Here is a 26,210-nt window from a genome sequence, read left to right as displayed (position 1 = left end):
CTCTCCTTGGTTACATCCTTAACTTCTTGGAGTCTTTGTAGAAATAATTTCTACTGTTAGCCATAGTGCATAGATACTGATCTCTATTGAATAGAGTAATATGGTAGTGATGGTCAGTAACTTTTAATAAACTCACTTTTTGAAGGATGGGTGGGTGGGTGGGGAGGGAGAGGAACAGAAAAACTGTAGCAGGATGAACTCTGTAGAAAGAGCTGAAGGATCTTAGAGCAGAGAGGCAATGGGGAATGAGGACAAAATATTGAAGCCTTCTCAAGAGGTGGAGTGGGATTGAAGAGAGTGCAGGAATTTCAGCAGAGCAGTGGCAGGCTATAAAGAAAACTTTGGGTTGTGTTGCACAGGCAACACAGAGACTCAGGCTCAGAAGTCAGAGACCAGTTGGGAGGCAGAGGAGACAGTGTGGTGGCTGGAACCGAGGTGGAACTGAGGGAAATAGAAGCGATCCAATTCTATTTTAAAAGCTGAACTGACAGGATTTCCTGGTGAACTGAATGTGTGGTAGTAGAGAAAGAGAGGAAGGAAGAACCTCTTTTAGATTTTTGGCCTTAGCAAAGCAAAGAATAGAGGTACTCTGAGATAAGAGAGATTGTGAGGAAACCAGGGTTCAGAGGGAATGTTTGAAGTGTCATTTTTGGATTTACTAAGTTTGAGGTGTCTGCTGGAGTCCATGTGGCTGGAAGGCTATTGGATATAGGATTATGAGGAAAGGGCTGTGCTGGAAAGAATGAGTCATTAGCATCGATGGTGCCCTTAAAGTTATGAGGCTCAGTGGGTAGCTGAGGTTTAATCCCTGGAACCTCATGATTTGCTTCTCCATCACTGCTGGGTGTGATCCCCCTGTCACTCTAATCCTTCCTCTCTCACACATATGGAGTAAAACAACCCAAGGTTATATTGACTGAGATGTACACTGAAGATGTGAAAATATAAGATTAGGTAGGTCTAGGAATTAACCTTTAAATTCAATCATGTATTAGTTATTTATGCTATTGCTTTTTTTTTATGGGGGGAGAGAGGGGTTTATACCCAGCAGAGCTCAGGATTTACTCCTGGCTCTGAGCTTAGGGATCACTCCTGGCAGTATTAGGGGACATATGGGGTGCTGAGGATTGAACCCGGGTTGGCTGTGTGAGAGGCAAAGGCCCTCCCTGCCATACTATTACTCTGGTCCCTGTATTGGTTATTTATGCTAATTAGAAAAGTTTGAGGTAGAATGTTGGGATTAAAGTGAGAATGGGAATAAAACATGGGAGAATGGAAATGAAATACAGTGGATAGTAAAAAAATATATTTGTTTCATTAATACAGCAGAACCTGGCAAGCTCCCCGTGGCATATTCGATATGCCAAAAACAGTAACAACAAGTCTCACAGTGTAGATGTTACTGGTGCCCGTTCGAGCAAATGGGGCAGTGCTATTTAGTTAGTAAATAGGGGTAGGAGGAGGCAGGAATTGGAGACCAGAAGGTCTTTTTTAGTGTGGGTTGCCACACTCCGCAGTACTCAGAGGCTATTCCCGGCTGTGTGCTCAGGACAGCATGCCTTACTTCCTGCACTATAGCTCAGACACCACTTCACTTTTACATTGATACAAGAGAAATAATAGTGCATTTGAATGAGGTTGAAAATAATTCAATAGAGAAGAGAAATTTTGAAGATGGGAAGCTTTTATAAATCATTCTGCATAAGCAGCAAGGAGGATTTAGAAAGCAAGAAAAGATGTTGACCTTTGCTTGGAATATGAAAAAATTATTTCTAGACTTGGGTAAAGATATATAAAGGGGGGCCAGAGTGACAGTACAGTGGGTCGGGTGTTGGCCTGGCATGCTGTTGACCTGTGTTTGATCCCGGGCACTCCATGTATTTCCCAGAGCCCCTAAGAGTAATCCTGAGCGAAGAGCCAAGAATAACCCCTCAGCATCGCCAGGTGTGGCCCCCAAACAAAATAAAACCAAAACAAGCCACAGCAAACAAAAAAAGACTAAGGCAGCCACACAGGTCACCTGTAGTTTGTGGGAAAGTATAGAAGTCATCCTGATGACTTCCCTTTTTTTAGTGAAATTGAAGCAAATTGCCAGCTGAGAGTGAGGGTGGGGAAGCAGGCTTTTTTAGGAAAAGGAAAAAGTTGTATAAGAATCACAACTTTCTCAGATACGAAGGCCCTAACCTCCCTGGCAGCTTAAGGATCCACTGCGTATCAGCGGTCACGCATTTCATGAGACTAGTTAGCAGAGATATGTTTTTCTCCGGCTTTGTTCAGACGTGCTGGTACAGAAAAAGAGTAGGTACAGGTCTGTATTTAACTATGGTTGTGGTTTAGTAAGATGCACACAAAAAATGAGATGGGGCAAAGGACTTGAAGGTGTATGCAAGGGGTGATTATAGTGATTGACAAAGAATTTAGCTGAGTAAAGAGGAAAGTGGATTCTACAAGGATATCAGATGTGGTAAATGAAAGTTGACCATAAATTCTTTGCTACCCTGTCCATTGGGAGACGGAATGTAACCCCTTCTCTCCAGCCAAAACGTTGCATTTAGATGGCTTTGAGTGAGTTGTTTAATAAATTAAATGAATTCAAATTGAATTCCGAGAACTTCCGACCATCCTGGGTGAATTTCCAACCTGCACTCAAACAGCTAATTTAGCGATCCAGCCCAGTTGAAATGTGAATACCTCCAGCCTCAGTGTACCTGTTTGCGATAGAATTTGAGAACACCATTAAGAACTGTTCAGCTTGGCCCAACCAAACCAAAGAATTATTAGAGATTGTATATTTTTATGTTTGCCCCACAAAGAACAATTGTTATGGGCCAGGGAAATAAGACAGGGGTTAAGGCACTTGCCTTGTAGATGGCTGACTCCAGTTTGATCCCAGCACTGCATAAGGTCTCTTGAGCATTACCTGGAGTGATCCCTGAGCACAGAGCCAGGAGTAAGCCCTACACACTACTGGGTGTGCCTCTCCCCCAAATTGTCACAATAAGAATGTTGTGAGAACAGGTTTATCCCAATAGGGGTGAAGGATTGCTGAAGTTAGAGTACTAGAGGAAGCAAGTGGTAAAGATGGTGGCTAGATATCTGAATATATTAATCTAAAATTATGGAAGGCTTCAATTATTGGTAATGACAAGAACTAAAACAGCACTGGCTTCCAGATATGAAAACATTTCTAGCAGACATATTCAAGTGAGAATATTCGTTGCTGGGGTGTCGCTCAGTGATCAAACACTTGCTTGGTATGAATGAAGTCCTAAATTCAATAGTACCACACACACACACACACACACACACACACACACACACACCATTTTATTTAACTTAATATATCAAGGTTATTTGATTTTTTAATTTCAGTGTGCAATGAAAAATTTAAGATGATGCTAGTTTGCACTGTTTTTTTTTAAATTTTATTTTTGTTTTGTTTTGTTTTGTTTGGCCACACTGGCTGTGCTCAGGGCTTACTCCTAATTCTGTACTGGGAGACTATATGAGGTGCCTGAGATGGAACCAAGGTTGGTGACATGCAAAGTAACTCTCTATTATCTCTTCACCTTACTCTCTTTTCTACTGATTCTTTGATTCATTTAGCCTTGTCACACACCTTAATTTGGACAAAGTACATTTCAAGTACCAAAAGTCACACATGGTTGAAGTTTATTGTATTGTTTTATGCACTGCCTGAATAAGACCCAAGGGAGGAGTCGGATTGCTGAAGTATGATTAGACCCAGGGTTTAGAAAAGCACTTACCTTGGGGCTGGAGCAATAGAACAGAGGGTAGGGCATTTGCCTTGCATGTGGTTGACCCGGGTTCGATTCCCAGCATCCCATATGGTCTTCTGAGCACCACCAGGAGTAATTCCTGAGTGCAGAGCCAGGAGTAATTCCTGTGCATCGCTGGGTGTAAAACGCCCCCCCCCACACACAAAAAAAATAGAAGAGCACTTATCGGAGCACTTACCAATCAGAAAGTCAGAGCACTGCATTTGGCTAACCAGCTACTGTGAGTGGAACCATATCGAAGAGAACGGGATAGAAACCAACATTCAACATTTTAAGAAATGAAATAAGCAGAGGCACAACAGGATCGTTTCACTAGGAAAGCTAGTGCATATGGTGTGATGAACTGACATCCAGAGCATTGCTTTTAAGGGAGGCTAAGAGGAGGGGAAGAGTGTCTGAAGCACAAAGGGAAGAAATAAGGACACCTACCACCGGGAGATGAGTGATGAGAGGGGCAGGAGGGGGAAAGCAGCCTCCCTTTGTAAGGACCAAAGAAAACAGATTGCTTCAGGTCAAGGTCAGGTTTTAATTACAGGGAGAAGACAATGTGTTCACAAAGAGGTTGGGGAGGGCGTCACTTTTGAGTACGGAGATGAGCAGTGGTAAGAGCTGGGATCCTGAGAAGTGCTCTACAGACCTGGGCAGGTGGCCCAAAGGGCAGGAGCACATGCTTAGTGTGCTGAACCCCTGGATTTGATTCCTTGCAAGATCAGAGAAACCCCTGAGCACCTCCAGGGAGCCTCCCCTCCCCCCCCAAAAAAGCGTGCTTTATAAAACTCTTTTTTGTAACTCTTTGAGCATTAGATTCTGGGGAATAAAGTGTGTATAGAAGTCTAAAACATTCTGTTTCTGGGATAAGGCAAACAGAGCAGGATGAATACTTTTTTTTTTTTTTCTCTTTTAAGTCACATTCAGAGATGCACAGGGGTTACTCCTGGCTCTGCACTCAGGAATTATTCCTGGCAGTGCTTGGGGGACCATATGGGAAGCTGGGAAAAGAACCCGGGTAGGCCGGGTGCAAGGCAAATGCCCTACCCGCTGTGCTATCACTCCAGCCCCAAGATGAGATACTTCTTGATAAGTCCAAAGCAATCTGCTATATTGAGACTATGAATGTTGACTGGGGACCATTATTCCAGAAGTAGGGGCCTCGCCTGGAGGCCCCTTGCTCAGGAGCTTGCCTTGTTACCTGTTTACTTTTACATCTTCCACTGAGACCTAAGGGCCAACATGATAGTCTTCCTTGAAACGTATCTGCGCCCATGAAAGCACGCGCAAACCAGTCTATTTTGTCATTGCTTATAATAGAGATTCTATCTAATTGTTCTTAGCTAGAAAAGTGAATAGGAGAAGTGGGGCACTAATCACTTATTTGCAAGTGATATGAATGTTTACTAAGAAAATCGAACACTCAGGCTTACTAATAGAGTTTAATTGAGGCGTGCTGATACAAGATCTACATACAAAGAGTAATAGCTTTCTTTTTATAAAAGCATAAAGTAGCTAAGAAATGCAATGGAAGGGGCCAAGGAGATACTCAATGGGCTGCGGCATCTGCTTTTCAGGCGGGAATCATGATTTAACCAGTTCCCGGCACTGCTGGGTCCCCAGAAGATTTCTGGGAGCAATCTTCTTCCCATTCTTTCCCTTCTTATTCACAACCTCCCACTGGCACTGCTGGGCATATGGCCCTGAAAAATGGAAAGAAAGGAAAAAGAGAAATGCAAGGGATGCATCTTATTTTTAATAGGACAACAAGAAAAAAGGGAATTAACTTAATTAACTTATTCACTCAATAAAAATATAAAATCTGCATGTCAATGTATATAAAATATAAAAGTAGATTTTTAAGGAAATGAAATAATACATTTTTATTGAGTCTTTTTTTTTTCTTTTTTGCTTTTTGGGTCACACCTAGCGATGCTCAAGGGTTATTCCTGGTTCTGCACTCAGGAACCACTCCCAGAGGTGTCTGGGGACCATATGTGATGTCGGGGATCCAAACTGGGTTGGCTGCGTGCAAGGCAAATGCCCTACCTGCTGTACTATTGCTCCGGCCCCATAGAGAGTCTTTTTAAAATACTTTTTCTTTATAAAGTATTTTTCCATATCTATCCATTCTACAAAAAAAAAAGTGTCAGGGGTCAGAACAGTAGTACAGAAGGCGGGGAGTTTGCCTTGCACATAACTAACTTGGATTCAATACTTAGCCTAGCACATGGTCCCCCTAGCCTGCTAGAAGTGATTTATGAGTGCAGAGCCAGGGATAAGCTCTGAGCACCACTGGGTGTGGCCCTTAAAAAATGTAAAATTTTAAAACATTCTAGAACACCATGTGATAAAAAAGACTTTCCCCACCGGCTAGAAAATTATGTTATAGAGATAAAATAATTCACTTTGATGATGCTAGCACATTTTTTTAAGTTAATAGAATATAGAAATATATCATGCATTTATAGTAGACTCTAGAGGATGCACCAAACTCCCCCCTCTATCCTTTTTGTTTGCTTGTTTTTGTTTTGGGGGCCTGTCCTGAGTGGCCCACGCTCAGGGACCACTGAATCTGTGTTCAAGAATTGTTCCTGGCAGTGCTTGGAGGTCTAAACTGTGCTGAAAAATGAATCAAGTCCCCCCTCATGCAAAGCATGTTTTCCTCCTTTGGGGTTATCTCTTTGTCTCATCCCACCCTTATATTAGCAAATAAGGTCACATTAAATTGGCAACATATTAACATATGTTAATATATGCTTAACATATTAAGCAAAGCTATGTACATTTCTTTGTATTATTTTAGATGTTACCTACATATTCTTCTTAAAATTTGTGAATGGTATAGCTATAAAATGAGCCAGTTCTGTTCATTTTTTGGAAGAAAGTGGCTTTGCTTTGGGACTGAGTAGCTTTTGAATATGTGGCACTCAGGCCCGTAAGGGGTGCTGGGATCAACCTGGCTTGGCAGAATGCAAGGCATACCTTATCTCCTACACTCTCTCTCTAGCCCCAGTAACATAACCATCAAACAAAACACAGAGCTAAAGCTTCATGGTTCCATTCCCCCTTCTATGCAGTAGAACTGTTGTGATGACATTAAGTAAATAGAGGGAAAAATGTATTACACATGGGGCTGGAGAGATAGATAGTACAGAGGATAGGGTGCTTGCCTCGCACGTGGGACCTGTTTTCGATGATCCTGGCATTTCACAGGGTCCCTTGAGCACATCCAGGAGTAATTCCTGAGTGCAGAGTCAGGAGTAAGGTCCAAGCACTGCTGGGTGTGGTCCCCAAATAAACAAAAGCATTATATGCTGTATGTCTTTGTACACCAGTACCACAAACTTTGATATTATTGTAACCATGTTATCTAAACTATAAAAATAGAAAGGAAAGAATTTAAAATTTATCACATGCATGCCTGTCACATTCTTTCCCCAAGTTTGTCTTTCTGTCATCAAACACTTCCCTTCAATCACTGTCACTGTCATCCCGTTGCTCATCGATTTGTTCAAGTGGGCACCAGTAACGTCTCACATTGTGAGATTTATTGTTACTGGTTTTTGGCATATCAAATACAACACGGGTAGCTTGCCAGGCTCTGCCATGAGGGCACGATACTCTCGGTAGCTTGCCGGGCTCTCCGAGAGGGGCTGAGGAATCGAACACGGGTCGGCCGCGTGAAAGGCTAATGCCCTGCTGCTGTGCTATTGCTGCAGCCCAATGTCACCCTATCAATCACAGTCTTGGATGTGCTAGGATTAACTTTTTACAAACTTTTCCAATTCAAATGCCACTTTTTGTCTTCTTCATTGATACCTTGTTTATCTAATGCTTGTTCCTCTTTTGGCAGGCAGGAGGCACAGCTGGCAGTGTTCGGGGAACCATATGAGGTTCTGGGGATTGCAAAGGTGTCAGCCATATGCAAGGCAAGTGCCTTACCCCCTTACTAGCTCTTGAGCCCATGTCTAAATGATTCTTTTTAAAATTTAGGACTTCACTGATGAGCACAAATCTGGTTGAGGGGCACACTGATGGTATTTAATAAATAAATATAACATGATTTATAATCTTTATCAGGCTTAAAGCAAAATCCAATTCTTGCCAGTTCACAACAAAAGCTTGAAGTCAAAGTATGTGATATTAGAGTAAAAAGACTGTATTAAATATTGTGTACTTTTATTTTCTGTCTTGGTTGTCTTTGAATAATACACCATGGCAGTTCCTACTGTTTTTAAAATTTGTGATACTGGGATTGGTGGGGATTGTTGTCGCCCTTGTTGCCAAATTATTCTGAGCTATGAGGCAGACTCAGTCCATGCCGAAGTCCTTGCTTCTAGGTTCAGAGAAGGGCCCTGAATCTGGGTCTCACGGTAAACTAGTAGAAGGGCCCGATTTGGAGACTGGCAGCAGACCTAGGTGGACGCACCGGAGGGTCAGCAGTTGGTAGTGTGGGAGATGTCCCCACCACTCCTGAAATGCCCCAAGAGCCGTGGATGCCATTCGGTAAGGAAACTTTTGGGGTGTCTGAATCTGAATCTGAATCTGAAGCCTGCATCTTTAGGAAGTTTTTTTTTTTTTAATAGCTGTTGTGTGTCTGTTGTCAGAGTGTCATGTTTTTGTGTTGTCTGTTGGTTCTGTTTTTAGTGAGTCTTTATGTCTTTGGCCCCCTAATTCATCCTCTAGTCATGGGCCAGAATCAGTCCACTCTTGTAACTGACCATTTCAGTGATTTCAGGTCCAGGGGCAGCAACTTCTGGGTAGAGGTGAAGAGAGGTAAACTGATAACTTTGTTCTGCAGAATGGCCAGCTTTCAGCATTAGCTGGCAGCAAAAAACGTACTTTCGTTCTGAGGACCATTCTGAGAAGTTAAAGGTAAAGTTTTCTTTCCAGGAGCGGGAGGATGCCTGGCCCTTACATCCTGGTTTGGTAGGAACTGGTTGAGAGATCCCTGCCTGGTTAAACTCTACAGAGATAAAATTAGGTTATTTAGTTTAATACTGGAGGTATAGAGGCCATCAAAACAAAGCTTTCTTATGTTTTCAAGTGTTTCCTCATGCTGCCATTTAAAGGTCTGGTAAATACCGATGTCTCCTTCGGTGTCTAAAAAGCATATTTGAATTGTGAAATTGTTAAAGTATCTGGTGTAAAAATCTTATAATTTGAAATAATTAAGAACTTTTCAAGCTAACCACCAAGGCTTCGTGCTCAAACGTCTAGATCTTTCAGAAGATGACGCACACTTCCGGTGGCTTTGCCTGTGGCACTTCTCTTGGCATACCTAAATTTCAGGATACCCAAAACTTTGGGAACATAGGAAAAGCTTTACTGGGCCTTCGGTAGCATCATTACGACAGAACATCAGAACCTGGTGAGGAGGCTCTACCATTCATTTCAAGATCCGGTCAAAATAATTAGAAAATGAGAACAAAGCTTCAAGCTTACAGCCTAACTGTCCTCCCAAGTCAAACCTCAGGCAAATGTAAAGGCAGTGAAACACGATTTGCATTGAACTAAAAAAAAAAAAAAAGGACCCCTCATTTATTTACTTTTAGTGGTAAGCACTAGTAGATCATTCAATAACACAGGCTCCCCCACCACAGTTTCTCAGACATCTGCCCTAATGAAACCAATATCTGATTCTATCATTATACCTTATAAAGGGAATCCGAAACCTTTCTTTACCCAGCAACTCTTGATTGCAAAGCTCTTATTATTTGGTGAGGGGTAGTCTCTAGAAGGCAAAGAGTTAAAGACATCACTTTAAATGACAAAAGCAAAACACTTTACCCCACTTTCAGTCTCTCATCTATTCATCCTTTCTTTTGTGACCGATTTCAGCTTTCTAAGCTCTTCAACTACCTGCTCCTAATTTGTATTCCTAGGGAGAGGCCTGGCTGGTTATTTTGCATTTGTGTGCTAATGTAGATGAGCTTCCTTCTCCGGGGGGAAGGGGAAGGAGGAAGCTGCAGGACCCCAGAGAGGCCGGGAGGGAAGGTGCTGGGTTTGCCCCAGTCCTGCTGAATTTTAACCTTGAATGCCCCTTGCAAAGCTTCTAACAAAGCCTTCCTGAGTTTGAGAAATGAGCCGCCCCGCTAAAGCTCCTATGTGCGCGCGCACTTGCGCAGCAACTTGGTTCGGCAAAAGTGAGATGCGGATGCAGGGAAATTACTTTGTTGTAATAAGGAACTGAAAGAATAATAAATGTGCAAGACCTTCAGAGCATAGGAATGCCCCAGGAGAGCGCTCATAAGATGAACGGAATAGATTTATGACTGGGGGGAGGACAGAAGGAAAATGTCAAACGCGATATGAAAATAAGGGAAGAGCAATTTTTCCCTCCAGATTTTAATAAAAGACACAGAAAGGGTTGCAAAACTTATTGTACTTAAAATAATTTTATTAGAAACTGAGGAGAGAACTCAAAAGTTTTCTGAGCTTTGCAAGTAGTAGTGTCAGCTTTAATCTCTAGCCCTGGCGCTGTCCCCTAAACCACCACCAGGAACGACACCCCTCACTGTGACCCCCAAGCACGGAACAGGGAGTAGCCTCAGGCTCTGCTCGGATGATTCCCTCCCACCCCCCAACCCCCACAACTAAAAATAGAGAAAATAGTTGACCCAGGAGTGATTCTTGAGTGCAGAGCCAGAAGTAACCAGGCATTGCTAGGTATGACCTTAAAACAAAACAAAACAAAACAATAAATAAATAAAAAGAATTTTTTATTGCCTTCTACACAGCCCACCCACCCACCCTGCTTCCAGCCCCACCTGAGAATATTCTCCAGGGAACCCCCAGAAGGGATCTGAGCACAGAGCCAGAAAGGGGTTTGCATCTCCTCCAAAAAAAAAAAAAGTTAGAGTTTAGGTAGTTAAAATATTGTTAATATTGATGGTATTGTAATAAATTACTATGACCCATCACCTCCAAAGACCCAAGACCCTCCACCTCATCAGAAATTTGGGGCTGGAGCGGTAGTACAGCGGGTAGGGCGTTTTCCTTGCACGCAGTCAACCCGGGTTCGATTCCCAGCATCCCATATGGTCCCCTGAGCACCGCCAGGAGTAATTCCTGAGTGCTAAAGCCAGGAGTAACCCCTGTGCATCGCAGGGTGTGACCCAAAAAGAAAAAAAAAAAGAAATTTGTTATTCTGTTACAGCAGAGATAGTACAGTGGGGAGGGGCTTTACCCTGCACACAGCGGACCCCCCTGGTCCTCTGGGACCCCTTAGGGTACTCTAAGCCTGGACAGGAGTCAGTACTAAACCAGACCAGGTGTTGCCCCCAAACAAAACAAACAAAACACATTGTAATTTTTTTTGTGATTTAATTTTAAACCATCATTTAGTTCAATCAATCATTTCTTTTTATTTCTGAGGCCAGAATTCAGTCAGACTAAATGGATCAAACCCATCCAAGATGCATGTAAAGAAACAAAGACAACAGACTCATCTTGATAATGGTGTGAACAGCAGTGCAAAGCGGCTTCTTCATGAGTCATTAATATGTGTAGCAGCTTTTGAGAAAGTAAAGGGGTGCTGGAAGGAGAACTGTGGTTCTAACTATGTGAAGGTACAGTTAGAACCTAAGGACATTTTTACTTTCCTGCATCTGAATCCAAATTCAAAATTCTCTTGAAGGAGTGGAACACTGCTGGTTTTACTGAATTCATAATTGTCAGAGGTTGCTGTATGACTTATTTTGAAAATAAGATAGGTCACTTTCTTTTTTTTTTTTGGAGGAGATGCAAACCCCTTCCTGGCTCTGTGCTCAGATCCCTTCTGGGGGTTCCCTGGAGAATATACTCAGGTGGGGCTGGAAGCAGGGTGGGCAGGTGGGCTATGTAGAAGGCAAGCATCTTAACCTCTGTGCTATCTCTCTGGACCCAAGCCTTGTCTTTTAATATTAAAAAAATTATGGCTTGAGTGGTAGAGCATATATGCCTTACATGCCCTAAACCTTATCCCCACACTGCAAAACCCCAGCCCCCACCCCTCCCCACACATGGACAGATATTTCTCTACTGTCTGACGGGCTCCCGATTCTAGGCTCTGCTGGGGATGGTGCCTATTTTTTTTTAAAAATTAAGAAGTAATTCTGATAAAGTCTTGTGAGAAGTAAAAGAAACTATCAAGGATATAGCAAATTAGTGAACGGAGTTGTGTGCAAACATATTTTAAGACTGGTGCCATAGGACACCATGATGGGTCTCATTCCCCTGACCCTGAAAGAGCCTCCAATGTGGCACCATTGGGAAGGACGAGTAGAGAGAGGCTTCTAAAATCTCAGGGCTAGGACGAATGGAGACGTTACTGAGACCACTCGGGAACATCGACGATCAACAGGATGATGATGATGATGATGATGATGATGATGATGATGATGATGATGTCATAAGACAGGGGTCTGGAACTTGCCATAAATGTGGCCGACCTGGGGTTGAGTCTCAGCACTCCATATGGTCCCCCAAGCATGCTGGGAGTGATCTCTGACTGCCGAGCCAGGTGTGGCCCCCAAGCCTAAAAAAAACAAACCCCTAAAACATTATATTTAGTACCGATTCTTGAAATAAACATTGATTTTGTGACTTTGAACTTTCTGGTTTGTTTGTACTGGGAGGTCCTCAGGGTTTATTCCTGACTCTGTGCTCAGGGCTTATTCCTGGCGAGGTTCGAGGGACCATATACAATGTCAGGGTATGAAGCTGGGTAGGCCACATGCAAGCCACAAATTCTACCCACTGCATTATCTCCTCTGCTCCATCCTTGAACTTGTGTCATCATAGGGCGAGTTTCTAATTGCGTTCAATTTCTAATTAGGATTCACCTGAATTCTGGGGGCTAGAGTTGGTTGGGCATTTAAAAGATGTGAGTGGTGGGGATGGAGAGGTAATTACAGGGGTAAGGATCCGTAGCACAGGTTCTGCCAGGTATGTTCCTGGAAGTATGTGTGTCCTTGGAAGCATGTGTGGTCCCTGGATGCTTCCCGAACACCACCAGGGGGATCAGGTGATTCCTGACAGCACAGGGCAGCACAGAGCAAGAGCAATATAACCTTGGCCCTTTGTGTTGAACTGCAGCTTGGTTGGCCAAGAAGCAATGGAAGCGCCCCCAGTTCTGAGTCTAACTTGGGAAGAAAACCTCTTCAGACTCAAAATTCTGAGTAGCTTTAAAAATGTAAAAATATTATAAGGCTAATATTATGAGGATTTTTTTTTTTTTTGGTTTTTGGGTTACATCCAGCGATGCACAGGGGTTATTCCTAGCTCTGCACTCAGGAATTACCCTTGGCGGTGCTCAGGGGACCATATGGGATGCTAGGAATTGAACCCGGGTCGGCTGCGTGCAAGGCAAAAACCCTACCCGCTGTGCTATTGCTCCAGCCCCAATTATGACGATCTTAACTTACATTTATGATCATTGTTTTAAGCTTTTGCTTGCTCGCTCTCTCGCTCTCTCTCTCTGTCTCTCTCTTTGTGTCTCTCTCTTTCCCTCTCTATCACTCTGTGTGTGTGTGTGTGTGTGTGCATACATATAAATATAGTTTGAGGCCATAGCCTCATGGTTCAATGAGACTACTCCCGGCTCTCAAGTGCTAGGGGGAATCATCTGATGTGGAGAATTATACCCAGACATCCCGCATGCATCACATGAGCCCAGTCCATGGAACTCTTTCTCCAGCTGCAGCATCCATCTTTTGTTTTGTTGTGGTTTTGGTTTATGGGCCATGCCTCCCTGTGCTCAGGGCTTACTCCTGGCTCCTGCTCAGGGATCTCTCCTAGCAATTCTCAGCACCCCTCTGTGGTGCTGGATTGTGCAAGGCGAGTACCTTACCCACTCTACTACTTGCCCTACTAATTGCTATCTTGATGTACATATTTTTTAGTTTATCCTACCGTTACTTGAATGTGTAGATTAACATCTTTCATTCCATTTAGGAAGTTCAAGATTTGATCTCTTCAGATACTTTTGGATTTCTTTTTCCTTCCTCCCAGGACACTTACGGTACATTTATTGGTTTATCTGATTGCTTCCTACTTTTTCTTTGTTCCATATATATGTATATATTTAGGAGAGGCTCATACTCTGTGCTTGGGTGCCCTTCAGGAGATGCTCCAGGTGGCATGCAATGCCTGGAATCAAACAAGCACTCAAACATACACTTTAGTCCTTTATGCCATTCCCTTAGTATGCCCTGTATACCTTTTTTCTTTTGTCTCCTAAGATCTGGTAATGCCAATTACCTTACCTTCTGATTGTGCATACCTATTTTAAAACTGCTCTAGTGAATTAAAAAATTTTAGCTATTGTATTTTTCTTTTTTTTTTCTCTTGGGGTCACACCCAGTAATAACCAGGGTCTACTCTTGGCTCTGTGCTAAGGGGACTATATGGAGGGCAGGGGGTTGAACCCAGATTGGCTGTGTGCGAAGCAAGCATCATGCCCACTGTACTATTTCTCCAGTCTTAAGTTATTGTATTTTTCTGCTCCAAAATATTGACGCAATTCCTTCTAATTTCTATCTCCTTGGTGACAATGCACATTTGTTCATACATTGTTTTTATTACTTTCCTTAGTTCTTTATCTGGAATGGAGCTATAGCACAGCAGTTAGGGCGTTTGCCTTGCAACAGCTGACCCAGGTTCTATTCTTCCGTCCCTCTTGGAGAGCCCAGCAAGCTACCAAGAGTATCCCATCCACATGGCAGAGCATGGAAAGCTACCCATGGCATATTTGACATGCCAAAAACAGTAACAACAAGTCTCAATGGAGATGTTACTGGTGCCCAATAGAGCAAATCAATGAACGACGGGACGAGAGTGCTACAAGGCTACAGTTCTTTGTATATGTTTTTTGGTTTTTTTTTGGGGGGGGTCACACCTGGCGATGCACACGGATTACACCTGGCTCTGCACTCAGGGATTACTCCTGGCAGTGCTCAGGGGACCATATGGGATGCTGGGAATTGAACCTGGGTCAGCCACATGCAAGACAAACACCCTACCCGCTGTGCTATCACTCCAGCCCCATCTTTATCTATGGTTTTAACTAAAGCATATTGAATAGTTATGCCTTTGACTAGTAATTAAAATATCTGAGCTTCCTTAGAGTTGTTTTTTAAAACTCAAATCAGTTATATGTTTTATAGCTATATTTTCATGATGTTTCTTTGTCTTCTTTAGGGAGGGTAGAGATGGGAGAGATGGGAGAGATGGGAGAGTCATGTCTGGTAGTTATTAGGGAGCATTGTGCTTGTATGTCCTTCCTGGCAGTGCTTGGGTGACAGTGGTGCTGGGGATTGAATCGGGCTTGGCTACCAGTCAACTTTTTAATCTCTATAATGTTTCTCTGTCCCCTTTCATGTTTCTCTGCATGTGTTATCATTTTTTAAATTGAGTATTATGCTATAGTAAGTGTAGACATCAGATTTTCTCGCTCTTCAGAGACGGCTTTTGTTCTGTGACAGCTGTCTTGCTGTACAGCGATATCTAAACTGTTCTTGCAAGGTTTCTCTGCCTTGTGTGTGGTCACGAAACATTCTGTTCCGTTATCTGAAATCAGCTTGTGACCTTGGCAGACTTCCATTAACAGTTGACTTTCCATTTTGTTTTTGGCCCACACCCGGTAATGTTCAGGGATTACTCCTGACTCTGCACTCAGCAATTACTCCTGGCGGTGAAGGTGGGGGAAGTCTAGGGGAACATATGCGGTGATAGGAATTGAACCCAGGTCAGCCACGTCGTGCAAGGCAAGTGTCCTACCAGCTGTCCTGTCACTCTGGTCTCAACATTTGACTCTTAAAGAAAAGTGAGTGTCTCTACTGGAGAGAGAGCGCAAAGGTCTGAGCATGTGCTTTGCGTGTGAAAGGTCCAAGCCCTTAGGGTCCTTCCAGTCACCGGGAGTGATCCTTCACCCCAACCAGGTGCCCAAAACTGACAAACACACAAGCAAACAAACATGCTCAAAAAAAGTCTGTCTTTCCATCTTTGCGGAGTTGCTGTTGCTGGAGATTCAGCAGCAGTGTGAGCGAACTTAAGAGTGTTCGCGGGGCTGGAGCGATAGCATAGCGGGTAGGGCATTTGCCTTGCAGGTGGCCGACCCGGGTTCAAATCCCAGCATTCCATATGGTCCCCCGAGCACCGCCAGGGGTAATTCCTGAGTGCATGAGCCAGGAATAACCCCTGTGCATCGCCGGGTGTGACCCCAAAACAAAAAATAAATAAATAGGTAAATAAATAAATAAATAAATGTGGTTTGTGTTCCCAAACAGAATTAAAAAAAAAGAGTGTTTGCACCAGGAGCTGGAGCGATAGTACAGCTGGTAGGGAATTTGCCTTTCATGTGACTGACCTGTGTTAGATTCCCGGCATCCCATATGGTCCCCTGAGCACGACCGGGAGTAACTCCTGAGTGCAGAGCCAGGAGTAACCCCTGAGCATCGCTGGGTGTGACCCAAAAAGCAAAAAAAAAAAAAAAAAAAAAAAAAAAAAAATTACCACTATCTGATATAATTACATAGTCAATAAAGGGTAAATAAAAATTTTTTTGTTCTTGTTTTGTTTTGAGGTGACACCCTCAAAATAAAATCTTGAGGTGCTTAAGACTTACTTCTGGCTCTGTGCTCAGCCATCACTCTTGGCAGTGCTCAGGGAACCATATAGCACTGAGCCTTAGACCTGTGTTGGCCACATGCATGGCAAGCACCTGACCTGACTCCAGAAATAGAAAATAGAAAAATATCTTAACTTGCATCAGCATAAGATTGAAATATATTGTAACACCACTATTTTTACTGATTAAAATGAGTGTAACCACATAGAAATGGTCATGAACATTTCTGTTTGTTATTATAAAGAAATGCTTTTGTTATTTGCAAAGAAAGATTTATAAAAGAAAATATATATCACCGTTAAAATCTATTATTTGGTTAAAATACCTCCCAATACATGTTAGGAAAATTATTATTTTTTTTCTTTTTGGGTCACACCCAGCAGTGCACAGGGGCTACTCCTGGCTCTGCACTCAGAAATTACTCCTGACAGTGCTCAGGGGACCATATGAGATGCTGGAATTGAACCCATGCCGGCCGCGTGCAAGGCAAAAGCCCTACCCACTGTGCTATGGCTCCAGCCCCCAGGAAAATTATTTTTAACGCACTTAATGTTCGCAAGAAGAATTTATCTTAAATTTTGTGAAAAGAGAATAGAAGATTCTCAGATAAATTTGTAAAGGAGATTCAATATATGAAAGGTCAAGTATTTATGGAAATACATACACACACATACACACACACACAAAGGCATATGCAATCAAGAGAAATTTGCTCATCTAAGTCATGAGAAAATGCACATTTGAGATACTGAACATTAAATGATCACTCCAGACCCAGATAATGGTAATTCTATAGTGAGTTCCAGATTTATAAATTCTAGAAGGTAGTGAAGAGATTTATTTTGTTTAGAATTGTAAATGTATGGAGCTGGAGCGATAGTACAGTGGATAAAGCGTTTGCCTTGCATGCGGCCGACCCGAGTTCGATTCCCAGCATCCCATATGGTCCCCCAAGACTGCCAGGAGTGATTCCTGAGTGCAGAGCCAGGAGTCAGCCCTGAGCATCGCCGGGTGTGACCCAAAAAGACAAAAGAAAAAGAATTGTAAATGTATATTGATAAAAGATTAGAGGGTCTAGGAATGCAACTCAGTGGCAAAACATTTGCATTGCATATGTGAGACAGTAGAGTCAATTCCCAGGAGAAAGAAGGGAGATGGAAAGAAACAGACTTGGTAGATTTGGTACCAGAATTAGGAAAACCTTATTTAGTTGTTTGTACGCTTTTACAATGAAGATGATCTTATATACCCTAACCTATGATGTGGAAGGGACAGAGGATGATATGATGGGAAACCATCATGTACCTATGAATTGAACCCAATGTTTCAGTGAATGAGAGAGAAGTTGCTTTAAAATGATACTAACTCATATATTACCATCCTAGATCATCATAAGGAATATGAAAATTCTTCCCAGCAGAATATTGGAATTTACATATATTTGTATGTATGCATATATATGTCCTAGAATATAATGATTTGGTTTTGAATTCCTCACTTGTTTAGTATTATGATAATTACTGGCACGAGTGCATCTTACAGCTTCAACCATTCATTTTGTCAGTTATGTAATAATTCATTAAAATTTTATTAAGGGGCTGGGGAGATTCCCAAGGAGCTGAATGCAAAGATTTGATTCCTTGCACTTCCTGGTCCATGACCAGGGTAAAAGACTGCAATTATATTTTACACTGACAAAAATAAGAAGACCTGGAATTCTGTTGACAAGTTGTGTTAGTGGAAGTCCCAGTCCCAGTTCCTGCTGTACAAACTTGTGGCTGAGCTTTTCCCAGAGGAAAACTTCTAGGCATGAGGAACTGCCTCTGGGAAAAGGCTTTAGTCAGGGAATGTTTTAAAATTTTAAATGAAAGGTTTTCATATAGATTCTGTCTTGTAGGAAATCTTATCATTCCTCATTACTGGTACTTACTTTTCATATTTTATGGATTAAAATAAAAGACTATGGGGCTGGAGCAATAGCACAGTGGGTAGGGCATTTGCCTTGCATGCTGCCGACCTGGGTTTGATTCCCAGCATCCCATATGGTCCCCTGAGTACCGCTAGGAGTGATTCCTGAGTGCAGAGCCAGGAGTAACCCCTGTGCATCGCCAGATGTGATCCCAATAGAAGACAAACAAACAAACAAACAAACAAACAAAAATAATAAAAGACTCTGTTAGTTCATGTGTAAATGACTACACATTAGAATGCGGGTAGAATTTGATTCTTCATATTGCAAGATGAAGTATTATAATATTTTTAGTTATATGACAAGGAATCTTATCTTCCATCTTTAATAGAGAATCCGAGCTCCGTTTTGGTTCACATTGATCAGATAAATAATATAACTTAATTTAAGCGTTTTATGTTTTTCATGTCATCTAGTGAAGGTTGGTTGCTCCCAAGTTCTTTTTTTTTTCTTTTTGGGTCACACCCAGCGATGCTCAGGGATTACTCCTGGCTCTGCACTCAGGAATTACTCCTGGCAGTGCTTGGGGGACCATATGAGAGGCCGGGTATCGAACCCGGGTCGCCCGCTTGCAAGGCGAACGCCCTACCCGCTGTGCTATCGCTCCGGCCCCGCTTCCAAGTTCTAACTGTGGAAATCTCCACAAATGAATATATATACTTTTATTTTATTGCTAGAAATAGTCAACATCATTACAAATGTTAAAGTAGTCAAAACTGCCTAACCAACAACAAAAGAACATAAAATTTCCATATCCAAAAGGTTGTAGTTGCAATTGGGAAAAATCAGTGTAGTGAGAAATAAATACCCATTTCATCCTTTTTATTTGTTTTGGTCCTACCCAGCAGTGCTCAGGTCTTACTCTTGGCTGTGCGCTTAGGGGTAACTCCTGCAGGCTCACATGACCTTATGGGGTGCAAAGGATTGAAACTGAGTTGGCCTGTGCAAGGCAAGTGCCCTATCACTCCAGCCCCAATACATTTCTTTTTTTTTTTTTTTGGCTTTTTGGGTCACACCTGGCGATGCACAGGGGTTACTCCTGGCTCTGCACACAGGAATTACCCCTGGCCGTGCTCAGGGGACCATATGGGATGCTGGGATTTGAACCCGGGTCGGCCGCGTGCAAGGCAAACGCCCTACCCGCTGTGCTATCTCTCCAGCCCCTACATTTCATTTTTTTACTGACAAATGACCACAAACCTTTTTTCAAACAAAATCCATTCAATTTTTATTCTTTGATTGCTATTTTTTGTTTTGTGGATTTTTGGGGCCATACCCGGCAGTACTTAGGGAAGATTCCGGGTTCTATCTCTACTCTGTGTTCCTCCCAGGCAGGCTCTCAGGATCTAATCAGTTAGTTGGCTGCATGCAATGCAAGACAAGGCGGACCTTAGCCCTCCTGCGTCTCCCTGCCCTCAAGTCCATTTATTATCTCTTAGTTCCGCAGAGACAGAACTGGGTCAGGTCAGCTGGATTCTTTGCTTTCCGTAACAAAAGGCCTAAAGTCAAGGTTATCTGCTGGCTGGATGAAACAGGTATTTGGGAGGGAGAATCTTTGTCCTAGCTCATTCAGACTCTAGGCAGTCCCCAGCAATTGGAGTACCCAGGTTCCTGTTTCCTGGCTGAGGGGGTCTGGAGGTCACCTTCAGTCCTTTGAGACCACCCACATTCCTTCTCCCTTAGCCCTCCATCTTCAAACAAACAAAGGTGGCCTAATCTTTTTTACATTTTTGATCTCTGTTCCTTCCTCTTCTGCTCCACTAGAAAAAAGTCTTTTGCTTTTTAAGAGCTTATGTGATTAGGTCAGGTCCACCGTGATAATCTTTTTTTTTGGGGGGGTGCTGGGGTGGAGCCGGGTGGGGGGGGGGTGGAGGAGAGAAGCTGTGTCAAACAGATGCCCAAGTGCTTGGGGACTCTTTCCAGCTCTGTCCCCGGGGGTCAGTCCCATTCGTGTTTGGGGAACCAGGAGGCGAACCCCAGACTCCTTCCTGCGAAGCTTGGCTCAGCGCACAGAGCAATATCCCTAAACTCCTCTTTTAAGGACAATTGTGCCATAAAACGGAAGGCAATCTGGGAGATGCGGCAGAGCACTTTTTCAAGTTCCAGGGACAAGAATGTGGAATCACAGGGAACTTCTAGAAATAGAACCCACTGAAATGACTTCTTCTGAGCACAGATCCCACGGAGAGAGGAAAAGAAGTAAAAAGTGATTTTAAAATTTTGACAAGCGTATTTGCTAGAAAGCTACACATTTCCTTGGAATGGTAATAGCAGTAGGCACAGAGACACAAACGGAATGGAGACAAACTACGAAAGCTGTATGGACAGAGTGACCCCAAATGTTTTTCTTGTGCAACAGGTAATTTCAAAGACATTTGAATTTACAGTCCATCCAATCTATTCGTGTTAGTATGGTTTTACACGTAAGTCGAAACTATTTTCAGTTTTAACTTAGAAACTGCAGTTGAGGCCAAACACAACTTTTATGTTTTTGCTCTCATTCTTAACTACCGAATTGGCCAAATTATTATGTCTGGCCTAGATAGATTTAAAAAAATCAGTCTAGGGAAAGGCTGATTTCTGGGAGGCGCATTTAAGCGGATCCTACATTTACAGTGATCTGCATCAATTTTCTTTGTTGTCCCATTGAAACAAGCTTTGAAACATTTCAGAGAATTGTTAAGTTAGAAAGTGGATAATTTCTAAAGAGGAAGCCAGGAGAGACTGCGCAGGACAGATGCAGGGAGCAGCATAAACAGTAGCCTTTAATATAAACAATAAACTTGTATGTTTACTTGCTTTCCTGCACACCCCCCACCGGAGTGCCTGATCCGGCCACCCCTTCCCCCATGGGTCTATAGCTCAGAGGCTTGGCTTAGGTGGGGTTGGAAATGCCCTAGAATGGCTCTTTGTTGATTTTCCCTCATGCTAGAGCCTAGTGTTGCTGTGAAGCAAAGTGCTATTGAATTTGCTCACTCAGGCAGAACACTCAACAGGAAGGAAGGAAGCGGCCATTCTTTCTGGTCCTATTGTCTGACCACCCGGCTTAAGCAATCAAACAGCTCTGTAGCCATAGCTGGGTGCTTATAAGCCTGTCAGTTCTTTTTCCCCCTGGTGGGCACCCGGGAAGGGGGCAGGGATGGTTAGAAACAGGCTGTTTGGGATTTTCGCTTGTTTTGGTACAGTGTGATGGCATCTTTTCATGGTTTACTTGCAGGTACCTGCTTTCTATATGAACATTTTAGAAGAAGTACAGAAGGTCACTATATATTTATGGGTTTCCTCCAGAATTGTTTTGTGAGAAAAAGAAGACGCATGCATTTAAGATCACTAATACATTTTAAGATTAGTCTTTATGTCTGAGTGAGAGCTCTGGAGGATTGTTTGTCTTTGGACACTTATTCTTGCTGCACTTCGGATTTTGTCAATTAGCAGGAGGAATATTATTCTATCTTGCAAGCCTCCTCTGGTGAGTATAGTGATCAAATGTGTGCAGAAATAGAAAAATGCTGCAACTCTAAGTGTTCCTATTTAAATGATTCTCATGATTCTAATATGCACTAAAGATTCTCTTAAAGGAAAAAAAAATCCAAGAATTAAAACACAGACTCAAGGTGATGAAAAGTTAAGAAAAGCTAAGGATTGCTGATTTCAAAATGATCATAATTATCAGTATTTCTAAATAGATTCTAAATTATTGACGGCTACCTACAGAGGTTAAAAGAATTGTTCAGAAAACTAGAGTTTTGGGATTGCCATAGGGGAAAGTTCGTAGCAATTTCAAGTTGGCAGGAAAAACTAATAAGGGTGTGATAATTGTTTTCCTAAGCACAACTCCCAATTTCTAAGTACAGTTTTAAAATGCATTTATTAAAACATTTTTTTGATTATATATTTTTTCACACTAGTTTTAGGGGAAATGAAAATTAAAAAAATAAGTAACCTGTTAAGGTGTACCTCTTGGCCTGTGGCTGACCCCAGTTTGATCCCTGGCACCACATGGTCCCTGAGTCTCAGCAGGGGGCTCTCCCCGTCTCGCTTCTAACCAAGCCCTGGTAATCCGCAGAGCCTGGGCAACCCTGCATCCTTGGGTTCTCACATTGAACCAGCTCAGATGGCTGAGAATTGCTGGCAGCGACCCCAGGCCTCCTGAGCACCACAAGGGGGGCTGCTCAGTGCCCACTCCTGCCCCCACATTGTGATTTTTTTTTTCCTTTTTGGTGTTTGGGTCAAACCTGGTAGTGCTCAGAGCTTAATCTTGCTCCATGCCCAGGGACTCTGTGTGACCCTGGAGATTGAACCTGGGTGATATGTGTGCAAGGCAAACACCCTCCTGGTAATACTAGAACTTTATTCATTTGTTTGCTTTGGGCAGGGGTTCACACTCAGGGTCTTTCGGGGCTGCTCCCAGTGGTGTTCAGGGAACCCCAGGCCTGCAGCATGAAGGCATGTGCACTCACCTTTTGGCCTTTCTCCCTGGCCCCATCTCAAAAAAAAAAAAATAAAAACCCAACCCAAATTTCCATCCCCGTTGTCTACCCTTCATTGCTGCTGATGCTGTGATTCAGGGGTTGCACACATGCCCGGCTGTGATGCTCACCTGGGTCACCTGTCAGGTGCTCCCAAACTTGGTTGCAGTGCTCAGCGATAAGGGTACTCTTTTTTTTTTTTTACTTTTTTTTGGGTCACACCTGGCGATGCACAGGGGTTACTCCTGGCTCTGCACTCAGGAATTACTCCTGGTGGTGCTTGGGGGACCATATGGGATGCTGGGAATTGAACCCAGGTCGGCCGCGTGCAAAGCCAACACCCTATCCGCTGTGTTATCGTTCCAACCCCATGGGCATGAAACTCTTATCTGAGATACTAAGTTATTGGAAGGAAAAATAATGCAGCAGGCAGGGTGCTTGCCTTGCACACGGCTGACCCAGTTCAATCCCCAGCACCGCATATGGTCCCCCAAGCACTGCCAGGAGTGGTCCTGGAGCACAGAGACAGGAGTAAGCCCTGAACACTGCTGGGTGTGTCCCCCTCCACCCCAAAGAGGCACACAAATGATGGTTGTGGTGGTCATTGGGGAAGCTCACTCATTCCTGTGCTTACACAGCTGCTTGCCAGATGTAATACTTTCCGTGGTACTCACATATTCTTTAGTCTCAGTGCTCACCAAAGGTGCTCTCCTTTTTGTGGTGCTCACACATACCTAGCTGAGGAAATGACTGAGGGTGCTGGGAATTGCAAGAAACGGGACTGCAGCGCTATGCCCAGCTCACGTGACGTACCAGGGATTTGAACTCACTGTGATCTGCCTTAGCTCCAGCTATGGAACTGTGATCATGCTTTGGTTGTTGTTTGTTGATTTGGGGGCTTTGCCCGGCTGTGCCTAGGGACTTCTTTCATCTCCCTGCTTGGGGGAGCCTCTTGGAGACTCAGGGGACCATGTAGTACTGGGACTTGAACCCAGGACCCTAGTAGGCAAAGCACACACAGTCTTTTGAGCTAGCTCTCTGACTTAGCTTTGTGGGGGCTTGACTCCTCCTTAAAATAAGTTTTACATTTTTTTTTCGGTTCACACCCAGCGATGCACAGGGGTCACTCCTGGTTCATGCACTCAGGAATTACCCCTGGCGGTGCTCAGGGGATCATATGGGATGCTGGGATTCGAACCCGGGTTGGCCGCGTGCAAGGCAAACGCCCTACCCGCTGTGCTATCACTCCAGCCCCAAAATGAGTTTTACATTTATACGCTTATCTGAAAAGATTCCTCAGTAATGCCCTTCCCGCTGTCTCATTGCTCCAGTCCCACTTTTTTTTTTTTTGAAACTGGGGAAGGATACATCCAGCTGTGTATCAGATCACACGGTACTACCACAGCCCAAATGACAGCAAATTTTGGAGTTATCGAAGCTGAATTACACACTCTAAGAAACACAAAGACATAGTTTCATTTGATTTGAATGAAATTTTCCTTACTAGTCCCCCGACAAAGGTCAGTTTGGCCAATTTGAATGTGGCTGACTGGTCTCAGAAGTGTCTCCTCTGATGTTCCACACTTCAATGGTGAGTAACAATGCCAGGCTCTTCTGGGCAAGCCATAAGCCCTGTTTGCATCAGCAATTCTGTACTAGACGCCATTACTGTGGTTTCCTCGAGTCCACAGCAGTTCTTTAGGAAAGACTGAGGAGCCTTGGATGGAGAATCCGGCCCATTCTGCTCCTTAAGAATATCCAAGCTCCACCAAGGCTTGGAAGCTGGCCTCACACGCTGGAGGAAGGGGCAGCTCAGATAGAGAAGGGAACACCAGATAAAGTGTGTTTTGAGGACCTGCACGGGATGGGAGATGTGCACTGAAAATAGACTATAGACCAAACACGAGGGCCACTCAGTGCCTCTATTGCAAACCACAACACCCAAAAGGAGAGAGAGAACAAGAGGGAATGCCCTGCCACAGAGGTGGGGTGGGGTGGGGGAGATGGGATGGGAGGGTGGAAGGGATACTGGGAACATTTGGTGGAGGAGAATGGGCACTGGTGGAGGGATGTAAACAAAATGCAAACATGAAAGTTCATAAGTTTGTAACTGTACCTCAAAGTGATTCACTAATAAAAATTTAAAAAAAGGAAAAAGAATATCCAAGCTTCAAAGCCAGGATTCCTCAAGCTGTGGGAACTCTAGGTGCTCTCAAAAGTTAGGAGCATTGGGATTGAGAGATGGTACCATTGGTCAGTATGCTTGCCTTGCATGCATTTGGCCTGGCTTTGTTCCTCAGCACCACATACAGTTTCCTACTCCTTCCCGGAGAGTTCCACAGTCAGGAGTGAGCACTGAGCACTATTGGGTGCAGCCTTCAAAAGCAAACAAACAAAAAGCAGTTGGCAGCTTTACTGAGGTTATAGGAGACACATAAATACTAAAACTTTGGCTAGACTTAGATATTCCTTTGTGCTCTTTTTTTCATTTATTTTTTTTTTAATTTTTGAAATTTTTATCTATTTTGTTGGAGGGTCACACCCAGCAGTACTCAGTGCTTATTCCTGGCTCTGCACACAGGAATCACTCCTGGCAGGCTCTGGGTATCATAAGGGATGCCAGAGTGGGCCATGTGCGAGGCAGGAACACGAGCTGTGGAACTATTGCTCTGACCTCTTATGCTCATTCATAAGGTTAGTGAGAAGATCTCCAATCCTTACAAACCAATTTATCCAACTCAAAAATCAGAACTTTGGGCTGGAGGAATAGCGCAGTGGGGAGGGCATTTGCTTTGCACACGGTGGACCTGGGTTGGATTCCCAGTATCCCATACAGTTCCTGAGTACCGCCAGAAGTAAGTCCTGAGTGCTAAGCCAAGAGTTAACCCCTGTGATCGCCCAGTGTGACCCGAAAAGCCAACAAACAAACAAACAAACAAAAATCAGAATTTGTTTTTAGGGAATTTCTTCGGTCTAAGTAATCTTTCGGGGCTGGAGCAATAGCACAGCAGGTAGAGCATTTTCCTTGCACGAAGCTGACCCAGGTTTAATTCCTCCGTCCCTCTCAGAGAGCCTGGCAAGCTACCGAAGTATCCCTCCTGCAGGGCAGAGCCTGGCAAGCTACCATGGTGTATTTGATATGCCAAAAACAGTAACAACAAGTCTCACAATGAGAACATTACTGGTAGCCGCTCGAGCAAATCCATGAACAACGGGGTGACAGTGACAGTGACAAGTAATCTTTTTGGATTACAGTTATTTCTTTATTATTTTTTTAAATTGACGTGTGTGTATATGTGTGTGTATGTGTGTGTGTGTGTGTGTGTGTGTGTGTGTGTGTGTGTGTGTGTGTGTGTGTGTGTACCTGGCAG

Source organism: Sorex araneus, chromosome 1 (assembly GCF_027595985.1).
Source record: "Sorex araneus isolate mSorAra2 chromosome 1, mSorAra2.pri, whole genome shotgun sequence".
Lineage (NCBI taxonomy): Eukaryota > Metazoa > Chordata > Mammalia > Eulipotyphla > Soricidae > Sorex > Sorex araneus.
This window is presented reverse-complemented; position numbering follows the sequence as displayed.